Raw genomic sequence first — 13,443 nt, 5'->3', positions numbered from 1 at the left:
CTTTTCTGCCGTCTATTATAAAAATTTCTTCCACTATTGGGCCCCCATTTGGTGACCCATTTCAACGCTATTGCCAGGGGTGAGCCCTTTGACCCTAGGGCGCTCGATGCTAGCATTGTGGTAATCCCTAAGCCTGATAAGAATTTGGACCTGTGTAGCAGCTACCGGCCGATTTCGTTGATCAACGTTGATGTTAAGTTGTTCGCTAAGGTGCTTGCCAACCGCCTCCGTCCTCTTCTGCCTGGCCTGATCCACCCGGATCAGGTGGGATTTGTGCCGGGGAGGGAGGCGCGAGACAACACGATTAAGGTCGTCGACCTGTTGGCACATGCCCATCACTCTGGCACCCCGCTGGTATTGGCCTCGATGGACGCCGAAAAGGCGTTTGATCGGGTCTCTTGGCCCTTCTTGTTCCGGGTCTTGGAGGGTATTGGTTTAGGCTCTCGGTTCCTGACGTGTGCGTGCCTTGTATTCTTCACCATCTGCCCGGGTCACAGTTAACGGCGTTCAATCCGATCGGTTTGTGCTCCCTAACGGTACACGGCAGGGTTGCCCCCTTTCCCCTCTTTTGTTCCTCCTCGTGGTTGAGCCCCTTGCGGTGGCGGTCCGTACTCACCCGGACATCTCGGGTATTACTGTTGCAGGCCGTTCCCATGTGATTTCCTTGTTTGCTGATGATGTCCTGGTGACGTTATCTGATCCGGGTCGTTCCCTTCCCGCGCTGCTCTCTGTCCTCAACCACTTCCTCTTTATTTCTAATTATAAGATTAATCTATCCAAGTCCGAGGTGATGGGGTTTCGTTTGACCCCGGCACTCTCTCGCCATATCCGCACTACTATGCCCTTTCGTTGGAAGGAAGATTGCATTAAATATTAAGGGGTCCGTAAATATAGCTGCTGCTATATCCTGCCCAATTGCTGTCCTCCCTTGGGTACCTAACCCACAGCGCTGCGTAGCGCATGCTCCCCATCCCCTAATTGGCCCCACCTTGAAGGCTCTTGGTCATGCAATGCGGGCGGGGGTCTTGTGTCTGTCCCTTCCCCCCTGCTTCCCATTACCGGCAATCCGGTCCGTGCTCACCCGGACATCTCGGGTATTACTGTTGCAGGCCGTTCCCATGTGATTTCCTTGTTTGCTGATGATGTCCTGGTGACGTTATCTGATCCGGGTCGTTCCCTTCCCGCGCTGCTCTCGGTCCTCGACCACTTCCTCTTTATTTCTAATTATAAGATTAATCTATCCAAGTCCGAGGTGATGGGGTTTCGTTTGACCCCGGCACTCTCTCGCCATATCCGCACTACTATGCCCTTTCGTTGGAAGGAAGATTGCATTAAATATTTAGGGGTCCGTATCCCTGCGGATTTGTCTAAGAATAAGGCTCTCAACTTTGATCCCCTCCTGAGCACCCTCCTGGCTGATCTGCACCGGTGGGCTTTCCCTCATGTGTCCTGGTTCGGGAGGGTAAGTGTTCTAAAGATGAACATTCTTCCCCGCTTTTTGTATTTTTTTCAAACCCTACCTATCTTTCTTCCCCGCTCCTATTTCCGTAAATGTCATGGGGCCTTTCTCCGCTTCATATGGAAGGGCAAGCCGCCGAGACTTTCTTTCTCTTATCTGACAAGACCTAAGACGCAGGGGGGGTTGGGTCTCCCTAATCTGGAACTATACTGGCGGGCGGCCCACCTCCGGCGTGTTGTCGAGTGGTCGGTTGGGGCGAATCGCCTTTGGGTGTCCGTTGAGGCTGCTGCTATATCCTGCCCAATTGCTGTCCTCCCTTGGGTACCTAACCCACAGCGCTGCGTAGCGCATGCTCCCCATCCCCCAATTGGCCCCACCTTGAAGGCTCTTGGTCATGCAATGCGGGCGGGGGGTCTTGTGTCTGTCCCTTCCCCCCTGCTTCCCATTACCGGCAATCCGGACTTCGCTCCGGGTAGGGATATTGCTCGCCTGGCGCCCTTAGCGCTTGCTGAAGTCTCTGTTTTACGGGTGTGCCATGTGACACGCGGCTTGGCTCTTAAACCCTTGGCGGAGCTGACGGGCACTGTGAATAACTCCTTTTTGACCCTTTTCCTCTATCACCAACTTAAGCATTTTCTTTCCTCGGCCGGGGCTCTAGCTGGTGGTGAATGCTCTCCCACCGCTTTTGAACGATTGTGTCTCGAATCCCGGGAGCCCCCACACCTGCTCTCTGTTATATACGCCCTTCTTCTTGCGCCGGTGGTCATTACTAAACCTTACTATTTTAGCCTCTGGGAGAGTGATCTGGGACTAGTCCTTTCTATGGAGGATTGGGAGAGGATGCTCATGATTGTACATAAGGGGACCGTGTCCAGTAGAGTGCAGGAAACCCTTTTCAAAATTGCTACCCGGTGGTATAAGGTTCCCCTTGATTTGCATAGATTCCTGCCCCAAATCTCTCCCCAAAATTTGCTGGCGTTGTAACTCCCATCCCGGCTCCCTTCTCCACATTTGGTGGGATTGCCCTGTTATTAAGCCCTTTTGGAATGCGGTGGCTGCGGTAATTCGGGAAGTGTCGGACCCTACATTTTTGGCCACTCCGGCCTCTATCCTGTTACATTATAACAAGGTTCCGTACCATGCATATAAGGGATCTATCACATTCCATTTGATTAATGCTGCGCTTACCACCCTTCCGAGATCCTGGAAGTCCGTCAATCCCCCTTCTCTGGCTGCCTGGTTCAATAGGGTAGAATTTATTTACCAGATGGAGGTACTTTCAGGTGCCTCTAGGGGGCGGGATCATACGGTGGAGCTCAAGAGGTTCTATTGGCGCTCCTATATTTCCTCCCTGGAGGATCGCCCTGTTCCTCCTCTGCTTTAGGTATACGTTGGCAGGTTCCTCATCCCTCCTCAGGTCTCTGTTCATGAGCCGTTCAGTTGTTTACTTTTCCTTATTTTGATTTTGTGCCACTCACGGTCTGGTTTGGTTTATTTTTTTATTTTTATTGTAGACCACTTCGGTCTCCGTTGATGTCCGCTCCGTACGTCTATTGCGTAGCTCTATGCCTTTGACACATGTTTTTATGCTTATGTCTGATCATGGTGCTCAGCTGCTATTTGATACTCTCCCGGAACATCTTCCCAGGATTGCATCTGTAACGATGGCTGCTGATTCTGCTGTTTTCGCTGATGTGCTCTGTACCTTTTACCATTGTGCCTTACCATTACTGTGACATTGTGCATTGTCATTTTTCGCTTTCAATAAACGGAGAATTGAAAAAAAAAAAAAAAAGTCATCCCATGCAACAAGTTCATTCATTTCATGCCCATCCTTCTTTGGCGTTGAGCGTTTAGGCAGTTGGCCCACGGATTTGATGGAAATATCAAACTCAGTTATGGCTATATGTGGCCAGTATAACTGAGCTGCAAAAGCAAATTCTGCATTTCTCACCACTAACTAAAGTAAACCATCTCATACATATCATAGATTCCATGAAGGAAAAAGAAAGAGCAAAAGAAAATTGTGACATATTATTGTCTATTGCAGCTGATTGTTACCAACTGGCAAATTTATGTTTTAGCAGAGAAGAGTGGATGGCATACTTGTGTGAGGACTCAATTCAACAAAATAACAGTTTTATCAACTTGATAAAGACCTCATTGTGAGGTCGAAACGTTGTTGCTGTCTTCCTTTAATAAATCTGCCTGAGCTGGAACCCTTGAGTGCCTGGAGCCTTTATTTATTTTGATCTACTGGGGAGCTGGCCCTTCCTGGCACAGTTAAGCACCAGAGTTCCTTTGGTGTGCGTGCAGATTCCTCATTCTGGTGACCAACATATTACAAGTGTCACCAGTGTTCAAAATGACAAAAATCTATATGATATGTCAGATGGAATTCTCTGAAAAACAAGTTTGATTTTTCTCCCATTATATCCTATGGGCATTCACTCAATACTGTCATTCACCTGTCATTCCATAGAAAACAGCTGTAATCCCACATAGTATGAGTTTTAGACCCTGTGTCTGTACAAGTGGAGTATATGTGCCAAAGTTTCAGAGGGTGTTGTCTGAAAAACAGGTTTAATTCTTCTCCCATTATATCCTATGGGCATTCACTCAATACTGTCAGTCACCTGTCATTCCATAGAAAACAGCTAGAATCACACATAATCTGTGATTTAGATCCTGTACCTGTATGAGGGGAGTGTGTGCCAAAGATTTATATGATCTGTCAGATGGATTTCTCTGAAAAACAAGTTTGATTTTTCTCCCATTATATCCTATGGGCATTCACTCAATACTGTAATTCCATAGAAAACCGCTATAATCCCACATAATCTGAGTTTTATATCATGTGTGTGTACTAGGGGAGTATACATGACAAAGATCTATATGAAATGTCAGAGGGTTTTCTCTAAAAACCAGTTTAATTTTTCTCCCATTATATCCTATGGGCATTCTCTCAAAACTGTCATTCACCTGTCATTCCATAGAAAACAGCTATAATTCCACTTAATATGAGGTTTAGAACCTATAATTTTACTAGGGGAGTATACATGACAAAGATCTATATGATATGTCAGAGGGTTTTCTCTAAAAAAACAAGTTTTATTTTTCTCCCATTATATCCTATGGGCATTCACTCAAAACTGTCATTCACCTGCCATTCCATATAACACAGCTATAATCCCACTTAATATGAGTTTTAGATCCTTTGTCTCTACTAGGGGAGTATGTGTACCAAAGATCTATATGATATTTCAGATGGTTTTGTCTGAAAAACAGGTTTGATTTTTCTCCCTTTATATCCTATGGGCATTCCCTCAAAACTGTCATTCACCTGCCATTCCATATAACACAGCTATAATCCCACTTAATATGAGTTTTAGATCCTTTGTCTCTACTAGGGGAGTATGTATACCAAAGATCTATATGATATTTCAGAGGGTTTTGTCTGAAAAACAGGTTTGATTTTTCTCCCTTTATATCCTATGGGCATTCCCTCAAAACTGTCATTCACCTGTCATTCCATAGAAAACAGCTATAATCCCAGATGATATGAGTTTTAGATCACATGTGTGTACTAGGGGAGTATGTGTGTCAAAGATCTAATTGCTATTTCTTAAGCTTTTATTTAAAAATCGATTATTCTTTTTCCTTCCATTATAGTCTATGGGCATTCCTCCCCATTATAGTCTATGGGCATTCCTCCCCATTATAGTCTATGGGCATTCCTCCCCATTATAGTCTATGGGCATTCCTCCCCATTATAGTCTATGGGCATTCCTCCCCATTATAGTCTATGGGCATTCCTCCCCATTATAGTCTATGGGCATTCCTCCCCATTAAAGTCTATGGGCATTCCTCCCCATTATAGTCTATGGGCATTCCTCCCCATTAAAGTCTATGGGCATTCCATTTTGTCATTCGTTTTAGTATGTCCCCAGTCTGTTTGGTATATGCTATACACAGCTGTGTCGTTATTTATTGATATCATGGACGTTTGTACAATCAGTGGTCCCTGCATTGAGCCCTGGTATATCTATTTTTTGTTGATAAAATATTTTTGTTGCCATATTGTGACATGTAGGCCACTTATAGTTAGATGGGAATCGGATAATGCTGCATATATGTCATGAGTGATATTGCCAGTCTGATTGTAACGGAGATCTAATTTAATTAATTCTTGGATTGTAATTGGGATTCCCACTAAAGGGACCCCTTTATGATTAGTAGGAATATGTGAACACATCCAGCATTGTGTGGCATTTTATTTATTGACAGTTTGATCCAATAGCCATATGGAATTATCTTGCAGGCTCCCTGGCAGTCTTGTACCACAGTGACTAGCTCCAAGGGCAATACAAAACACGATACAACACCATTGATGCATAGCACAGTGATACTTATCGATAAGCTCATGAATCCCTGGTACAGTTGCCTTCACGTGAGGTCAGAGTTCTCCACAATTCAAGCAAGTAGATGGCAAAGTACACGAGAGCTCCACAGAATACCATTGTGCACGCCAGTTGACAAAACATTAGAAGAATCTGTAACATAATCAATTTTATCAGTTATTCTCGTAGATGGTGTAACGGGTTCACCAAGAGAGCTGTAGTAACTCCCAGAGATCACCCACATGTATCCTCCTGTTGTCCCCGGAATCACTTCCAGCACCAGTCAGCATGCGCACCTTGGAACCCTGCTATGTGTACCCAATAAGTAGACACAACTACCTTGAACTGAGTACAGCAGGAATGAACAGTTTATTGTAGTAAAACATAGACTGATATAGCCACAGAACTTCATTAACATAAATTAACAGATACATGTATTCAACCCAACCTTTAATCCCCAGTCAGCAATCCTATTGATGGGATTAATTAAACAATGGAGTTCCTGCCTGTTTGGCAGCCAGGCTGGAGCCATCTCTGACTACCTTGGGCCCCTGTATGACAGGTCATTCTGTCACAGATGGCATTTGGGGGTGGGCACATGCTCCAACAGTATTGTTTTTCCCGGTTGTAATTATTTCTGTGGGCTCTGGGGATCGGTTGGGTTGGTGGACCCACTCCTTGGCACCTACACTTAAGTTGGTTGAATTGAACCCTTTGTCACCAGGTACTGTTTGGTGAGTGGGAGGTTGTTCTTTAGGGCTGCAACTAACTATTACCGTATTTCCTCGATTATAAGACAACCCCCCAAAATCTGAATATTTAGGGGAAAAAAAGCCTGAATATAAGACGACCCTACAGGAAAAAAAGTTTTACTATTAAATATTCATTTAAACAAACTTTAATATTTAACCGCTTCGTGACAAAGGCTGATTCTATTTTTTTGTACCTTTCGTGACAATAGGCTGTTTTATCGTTTCTGCGGTGTTTGTGTTTAGCTGTAATTTTCTCTTAACCCATTTACTGAACCCACACAAGTTATATATTGTTTTTTTTTCAGGACAAGAAGGGCTTTCTTCAGACACTATTATTTTTTTTTCGTATCATGTAATTTTCTATAATATAAATAATAAAATATGACGAAAAATTAAAATTCTCACTTTTATTTGAAAAATCTTTTATTTATCATAAAGAACTACTGAAAAAACCTGCTAAATAGATTCTACTACTTGTCCCGAGTTTAGAAATACCAAATGTTTTTATGTTTTTTTTTTGCTTTCTTCTGCATTTTATGGGGCAATAAATACAAGTAGTGTTTTGCTAATTCAAAACCATTTTTCTCTGAATCTGGTAATTCTGCCTCCATGTGGTATTTGGGTCATCTTTGAAGCCGGCAAATTAAATTTACCCCACCAAACTATATATTTTTGAAAACTAGACACCCCGGGGTATTTCAGATGCTGATAACCCTTTCCATGCACTAATCCTACCACCAGCCCTTGTCAAAGTTTGTGATAGTACCATATTTGCTCGATTATAAGACGACCCGGATTATAAAACGACCCCCCAAATCTGAATATTAATTTAGGAAAAAAAGAAAAAGCCTGAATATAAGACGACCCTATAGGAAAAAAGTTTTACCAGTAAATGTTATGATTGAGAAAAATATATAGGGTTTTATTTCCTTCTATTTTCCAACCTGCCCCCCCAGTTATGCACATCTGACCCAGAAATGCCTTATACCCCCTATATGCCACTGTGCCCCATGATATGCCTTTTGACCACCTATGTGCCACTCTGCCTCCAGAAATGCCTTATACCCCTATATGCCACTCTGGCATTTAGAGGGTTAAAAGGCATATTATGGGGAAGAATGGCATATAGGGAGGTTTAAGGCATTCAGGAGGCAGAGTGACGTATAGGAGGTTAAAAAGGCATTTCTGGAAGCAGAGTGGCATTAAGGGGGTTAAAAGGCATTTCACAGAGCACTCTGCCTCCAGAAATGCCTTATGCCCCCCATTTAACACTCCCACGCCCCCCCCACAACTTACCGGTGCTTCTGACTTCCCTGTCATGTAGCCGGGGCAGCGTGCAGCCGGAAGGAGGCGTGGCTAGCAGCGGGGGTTGTCTGCATCCATCGCGCAGATCTTCCCCGGCTGTCAGAGATCATAGTTCCCCGCACCGGAACTATGCTAGCCACACCTCCTTCCTGCTGCAGCGGAAGTTGTCTACGCGAATCGCGTAGACATCTACAGGCTGCCCCAGCTACACACCGGGGACTCAGAAGTACCGGTAAGTAGGACAGGAGGATCCAGGTCCCCTGCAGCTGCGGGGGATCTGGATCTTAGTCGTCTCATAGTCAGACCTATTTGAGGTCTGATTATAAGAAGACCCCCGATTATAAGACGAGGGGTATTTTTCTGAAAAAAATCTCGTCTTATAATCGAGCAAATACGGTAATTGTTTTTGGTGTTTTATTTTCACACACTTTGTACTTCAGGTGTGAATTTACAACTCCTGGTATATGTCACTGTCACACAACACCCCGATATGTGTTCAGCAACATCTCCTGAGTACAGTGATACCCCACATGCATGGGGTTGTCAGATTGTTTGGGGGCAAAAGGGCTACATTTGACCCATGAGCAGTTCAGTTTTTCAACTTGGAAGTTTTACATCTGGGTAAAGAAAAATGCTTGTACCCAACTATCAGTAGGCCAGGCTTTCTTGTAACCTGTCCCTATCTCCAAGAAGGGATTTGATCTAGCACCGTTAAGCGAACCCCTAGCCACGGAATAGACACAGAGGACACATGTCAGTGCAAATAAAAACACTTCAAAATGGTGGAACAAATAAAATCTAACAAACAGTAAATGTAAAAAGAATGTAAAATACAAAAGTGGAACAGGAACAAAAAAAATAATGAAAAATGGGAAACTGTGACAGAGTGCAGGTTTTCCAGGGCAATCTGGACAGTAAAATGTGGTGTCCTTTCTTTACCCCCTGCTGTAGCACACTCTGCATCTCTTTTGGGGATTCTGCTTCTTTGCTGTAGGGGGGCTTTTAAAAATAAAATTGATAGCCCCAATTCTGCTTGCTCCCATCACCACTTCGGGACCAGGTGCATCACAGTACAAGATACCTGAAATTACTTGGAGCTGAAACTGCAAAAAAGACAGTTTCAGTAGGTGTCTGCTTTTTTGTGCAACAAAAAAGCGTTATAGGTTGCAATTTGCATTAGATAAATTGCAACCTTCTTGTACCAGGCCTTTGTCTTCCTCATAATGAGGTAGGGCTTGTAGGATCTGACAGATCAACTCCACCCATGTTCTTATTATAGGCCCTGATGCACGCTGGCTTTCTAGTGACCCCAGCTCTGCCACAGACAGAAACCTCCACAGTTCTCTCATTGTGGATGGTGCTCAGCATGCACACTTCTTTTCTGTCCCTGAACTTGACGTAGAGCTGAGGTCTCCCCCTTTCCTAGCCGGGTTTGTGCCAGATGTTGTGGGAAACCCAAGCTTTTTTTTTTTTTTTTTCGTACAGCAAGCTACCGTATCGAAACAATACAGCAGCTTGAACAAAGGGACGCTTGTATAGAGGTTATCTACATACAAGTGGTAGCTTTTGTTCATAAGGGGGAATATTGGGTCCCAAACGATCTTGGCAGTATTGCCCAGATGTTCTGGGCAACCTGGAGGGTCAAGGTGGCTATCCTTACCCTCATATACCCGGAAGGCATGAGTATACCCAGTCTCGCTCTCGCAGAGCTTATACACCTTCACTCCATACCTAGAGCGCTTGGAAGGAATATACTGCTTGAATCCCAACCTTCCTTTATATTTCTTCAGGGATTCATCCACACAGATATCCCTTCCAGGTGTATAAACCTCTGGAAACCTGGCAGTGAGATGGGTAATCAGGGGGTGGATTTTTAAGGAGCCTATCAAACTGGGGGTGCTCCTTAGGGGGGCAAAGGCTGTTGTCATTAAAATGCATAAAATGAAGAATCATTTCATACCTTTGCCTAGCTATAGTCTGGGCATAAATGGGGGGGTACTACAGATGGGGCTAGTGCTCCAATAGGAGCGGATGGAGGGCTTTTTTATAATGCCCATTAACATTGTGAGTGCTCAGAATTTAAGAAATTCTGGCACGTCAATGGGAGTCCATGGCTGTTTTGCCCAAAAAGAACTAACCAAAAAGGTTAGTTTGTGCGACAATGTCTCCCAAGACATCTCCCAAAAAAACCTACATATTGATGCCAGGAATTCCAGAAAAAGGAGGGATAGCTGGCTTATACCTATTAGGCGCTACCCATGCCTCTGGTGCACTGCCACGACTACTTGTGGCAGGGGACCTAACAGCCACAGATACATCACTAGATGACAACGATCTGTCTTTCTCCCTCACTAAAAGCAAGTGAAGGAGAGAGGCAGATCCAATAACGGTCAAATCATGATCACTCTTCTGAGTGATCTGACTGCTGGGGGTGTTAATCACTGGATGTCCATGACATCAAGCAACACCCCCCGATGATGACAGCAGGCGGCGTGTGTTTCGAAGACACCGGTACCCGGAAGGTAAGTAAAGCATTTAGGAAGCGATCGCGAGTCGCTTCCTTTGCTAAACAGGTGTTGTTAAAATGCCTCGCTACTGAGGCATCTTAGCAACACTAGCTAAGCTAAACCCGTTTTTCAGCGACAGGCACCACCATAAATAAACTATTTTTATTCGCTCCTAGGAGCAATCATACGGGGCCCCGATTTTTTTTAATTTTTTTTTTTTTAATGTCCTTTTAGTTGCCAACCGCCCCCCACAGTTATGCACAATCTGCCTCCAGGCTTGCCACTCTGCCCCAGTAATGCCTTATACCCTCCTATATGCCACTCTGCCCCATGATATGCCTTTTAACCCCCTATATGCCACTCTGCCTCCAGAAATGCCTTGATTCTAAGATTTTTCAGAGCATTTGCTCCGAAAGAAAACCTCATTTTATAATCAATTAGTTGGTAGATTTTTTTCCCGCTTAATCAGATAGGAAAGTAAATGTATATATTCCAGTTATTTTAAATGGCAGAATAAAAAAAAGAGAAAAATGCCCAAATTTCACAACCTGCCCCCCCATCTAAGCTCAAGCTTGCCACACTGCCTCCCAGAAATGCCTTATATCCCCTATATGCCTTATACCCCCAGATATGCCAGTGTGCCCTCTTATATGCCTTATACCCCCCAGATATGCCAGTGTGCCCCCTAATATGCCTTATACCCCCTGATATGCCACTGTGCCTTCTGATATGCCTTATACCACCTGATATGCCACTCTGACCCCTCCTAGACCCCCCTTGCTCCATACTTCACGGCGTCTAGTAAGGGCAGCCGGTGAATGCTTAGATAAAACTGTTGCTGGCCAGCACTTTCGCTGGAGCTTCTATGAATGAGCACCGGAAGGTAATGTGATGCAGGGGGCCTGTATCCTCAGGCATCTCTGGCAGCCAGTAGGCGTCTGCACGATGCGCGCAGACAACCTCCACTACTGCTGGCACTTGTCTGCGCGCATCGTGCAGACGCCTACTGGCTGCCAGAGATGCCTGAGGATACAGGTCCCCTGCAGCATTAAAGGGGATCTACCTCTCTTGCAGTCAGCAAATGTTGCGCAATGCATGCAGACAACCTCCGCCACTGGTATTTCCGCCGGGGCTTCTATGGTGGAGCACCAGAAGGTCATGTAACGCTGGTGCTCTATCATACAAACCCCTGGCGGAAGTGGAGAACAGTAGCAGAGGATGCTTGCGCGCATCGCACAGACGCCGCCGGCTGTCAGCGAGGATGATTCGGGTCCCCTGGAGCCCTGCGGGGGATCTGGATCTTAGTGTCGGATTATAAAACAAAGGGTATTTTTCAGAGCATTTGGTCTGGAAAAAACCCTCATCTTATATTCAATAAAATTGATTCAACTAATCGATAATGAAAATCATTGCCAACACATTTCATTATCGATTAGTTGTTGCAGCCCTATTGTCCTTTTTCCACCTTTCCTCCCAGTACGGACATAACTAAAAGCTGAGCAATTCTCCCGGCTGAATGAGGAGACCTGAATCCCCACCATTTAGAAGAATCACTCGGACCTCTCCCTGATAGTCGCCCCTTCCAGTACTTGTACTCCTTCTAGCTCCAGACCTGAGTCATGGGTCATGGATGGGTATTCCAGCATGACAATGACCCAAAACACACGGCCAAGGCAACAAATCAGTAGCTTAAGAAGCAGCACATTAATGTCCTTGAGTGGCCTAGCCAGTCTCCAGACCTTAATCCCATAGAAAATCTGTGGAGGGAGCTGAAGGTTCGAGTTGCCAAGTGTCAACCTCAAAACCTTAATGACTTGGAGAGGATCTGCAAAGAGAAGTGGGACAAAATCCCTCCTGAGACGTGTGCAAACGTGGTGGGCAACTACATGAAACGTCTGACCTCTACAAGCCCTGCAGCCTCTGGGTTAGAGTGAGTATACCATATCCCCTACATGTACAAGTTTCCTTTTTAAAGTGGCTCCCATTGTCACTCTGAATTTACAATGGAATGCTGTAGTACAGAATTATAAAATCTAACAGCTTCAAGATGCTCATTTGCGTTGCCCTTCTGCAAGGGAACACCAGTAGGTACCCATAGTATGTACCACGTACTGGCATCCCGGAGACATAGGCCCGATATAGTCTATTTGTCATGGTTGTCCGGGTAGCTTCCCTCTATAAAATGTACCTTTTATAATATGCGGCACCGTGTAGTGTTGTGTATGTTGGCATATGGGGCATTGCGCAATTATGGTTTTAATTACATTGCGGGATAGGGATACCTCGGGTGTGTGCCCATTAGTGGCTTTCTTAGGCTTTCTCGCCTAAGTGTCCACTCTTCTGATGTGCCCATTTCGCTATGCCTACCCTGTAATCTCTGTGCGCAGCTGCGCTAGCAATCTTAGCATGTTCGTCTGTTACAGAGTTAAACAGTCGCTCAAGATAGTGGGGCAATGTGCATCTTCATGAAATAGTCACCTTTGTTCATTTTACTATTTCCCAAATTTCCTCCCACAATATTTTTCACCAGATTTTATATTTTTTTTTTATAGTAAATTAGATTCTATTTTCAAAATAACTAGCTAAAGAAAACCCTTCTTGTCCTAAGAAACTATATATAATTTGTCTTGATACACTAAATGAGAGAGAAGAAAATTTTAATACAGCCATTGTCACAAAGTATAGTAGTGGACATGGATTGTGTCGTCCATTTTAGTCTGCTGTTTATCTAAGACCATGGATAATGGATGAAAAGCCATGTTCTTGGCTATACCAAGAACACTGAGATACCAGGAACTCCAGAAAGGAGGGGGAGGAGCAGGACACACTGGAAGGAGGAAAATGAAGCAGCATGACAGAAGCTAAGTGAGCTGTGAAAGTTTGCCAGAGTATGAATTAGGAAACTGTTCTTCCAACTTGGGCTAGTTAAGTACCAAGAAGCTTAGGACTAGTTTAGTGCCTAGTATTGTAACTAAAATTAGAAAGAGAATCCAGCCGTCTTGGTCCATACTGGTACCGAT

At 44.6% G+C, this 13,443-nt stretch overlaps 1 protein-coding gene, 1 long non-coding RNA gene and 1 other non-coding gene across 4 annotated transcripts in view; 1 reads left to right on the top strand and 2 right to left on the bottom strand.

Moving 5' to 3' along the window:
- The window catches only part of LOC128502446 (uncharacterized), a 70,752-nt gene extending 64,339 nt beyond the window's left edge, over window positions 1–6,413 (bottom strand). The window contains exon 1 of the long non-coding RNA XR_008355113.1: window positions 6,267–6,413. This is a non-coding gene — a long non-coding RNA (uncharacterized LOC128502446). The remainder of the gene's footprint in view (window positions 1–6,266) is intronic.
- Window positions 1–13,443, top strand: part of ABAT (4-aminobutyrate aminotransferase) — a 335,639-nt gene that overhangs the window by 18,979 nt on the left and 303,217 nt on the right. The gene's annotated exons all lie outside the window — the stretch shown is intronic.
- LOC128502501 (small nucleolar RNA SNORA35) lies at window positions 8,550–8,679 on the bottom strand. The gene has a single exon (XR_008355133.1). It is a non-coding gene; the product is annotated as a small nucleolar RNA SNORA35 (small nucleolar RNA).

Source organism: Spea bombifrons, chromosome 7 (assembly GCF_027358695.1).
Source record: "Spea bombifrons isolate aSpeBom1 chromosome 7, aSpeBom1.2.pri, whole genome shotgun sequence".
Lineage (NCBI taxonomy): Eukaryota > Metazoa > Chordata > Amphibia > Anura > Pelobatidae > Spea > Spea bombifrons.
The sequence above is the reverse complement of the archived record's forward strand: the minus strand, read 5'-3'. Positions and strand labels throughout refer to the sequence as shown.